Source organism: Haplochromis burtoni, unplaced genomic scaffold (genome assembly GCF_018398535.1).
Source record: "Haplochromis burtoni strain Fernald_Lab_line unplaced genomic scaffold, NCSU_Asbu1 Contig_911, whole genome shotgun sequence".
NCBI lineage: Eukaryota > Metazoa > Chordata > Actinopteri > Cichliformes > Cichlidae > Haplochromis > Haplochromis burtoni.
In genome coordinates, this window is record NW_024583272.1 from 2,591 (window position 1) to 4,453 (window position 1,863).

Consider the following 1,863-nt stretch of genomic DNA (forward strand, 5'->3'; position numbering starts at 1 on the left):
GTTGTATCTGTTGTATTTTTTTTTTCTCCAGATGTCCTAAAGACACCTCAGCATCCATCAGTCCATCAGGTTTGGTGTCAGCAGGCAGCTGGGTGAAGCTGACCTGCTCCAGCAGAGCCAAACCTCCAGTCAGCAGACTTCACCTGGTTCAAGAAGAGCAGAGATGGAGCTGTGAAAGTATCTGAAGGAGAGATTTACAGCTTCAATGTAACAGATGGAGGAGTTTATTACTGTGTGGCCACTAATGATCTGGGTAATCAGACATCAGAGTGATTCATCTAACTCTCACTTACTGTGAAGTTAAAAGCAGTCACAGATAACATTTAGCTTAGTTTTTTTCTTTAATGAGTCAATGCATCAAGGTTACTATATTTCTTCCCTTCCCTTCCCCCCCCCCCCCTCCCCAAGTACTTGCAACTCTCACATGCCACGGAAGAAGGTAAAGTAGTATTTATTTATTGTCATTGTCAAGAACAATGAAATTGCGTTTGGGGCTTCCATACAACCCAAAAAAAGAAGAAAATAATAAATACCCCTTAAAACCCAAGTGTACATATAAGGAAATGTGTTTAAGTGAGACTGAATTTAGTTTAATGAACTTTAAAGATCCTTCTTCATGGGTTTTTTCAGCCTTGTTTCAAAATTATGATTTTGATTCACTTTAAAAACTTTTATTTACTGTTAATCAGTTATTCTGTCAATTACAGTTTTTCTTTGCTCTACAATCCTGTTGCATTACAGCTGAAACACTGGATGGTATCTACACTATAGTGAAGACTGTGGGAATCATAATGCTTGTGAGCACACTGGGCATGTTTGAGTGGTAAGAAAAATGTTTCTATGATACACTAATTTGCAGAGGTGTCAAAAGCACAGAGAGTCTTTGCTTATGTAGACGTAGCGATACTTGTGCTAAAACATACTTGAGTAAAAGTTGAAATGCCAATTCAGCTTGTTTGGAAGTAAAAGTGAAAGTCAAAAAGTACCGGCTCTGAAATATACTCAAAGTAAGAATGTAAAATGAACTCCTAGAAGAACCTTTTTGCTACCTATTTTTATGCAAAGCTAAATGAACAATGTGCTATATTAATGTAATAATAACATTATATTGGTAAATAGCAATACAAACTTTATTTCAGTCTTGGTATTAGACTGAAATAAATTATCTCTGCCAGTATCAGTTCAGTAGAACATGAGCAGAGAAAAAGAAGGAAAATTAAAAATAACTAAATTTTCAGTTGATCACATTGTAACCGGTGGGTTTACCTCTAATCAGGAAAATGAGCACATTCAGGGGTTAAAGTCGGATTCAGAGGGTGGGGGAACCCTAAGAAGGAGTGGCTCAGTGTGGGGGGAAAAAATTCATCAACAGAATAATTTCTATTGAGAGCTCCAGTTTTAACTGCTGCTCTGAGGTTTACTGCTTTTTGTGGATTTACACAACTAAATTTAAACAGATGTATGTCAATGTTTCATGAGTTGTCCTGACTGATTTTCATCCTCTATACTGACAGTACACTGTTTATGCTGTATTTATATTATGCCATATACTGTTGGTATGAAGGTGGAATTCATTATCAGCCATAATTCATATTAATCTAGGCTGTCCTTTATGTAACCTAATGGGACGAAAGTCCCAAACAAATAAACGAGGCACTTCCCACTTCACTCCTCACCACGGGGAGACACTTACCCACGGGCCCGTCTACTCACTCAATTTAACGCCACAGGCAGACCAAACATGTAATTGGACCTTTCCGACACCTAGAAAGATAGTGTAGAATCACAGGACAAAAAACAACCTGCACCACACAGTTCTTCCCCAGCCTATACAGTGGGGCAAAAAAGTATTTAGTCAGCCAC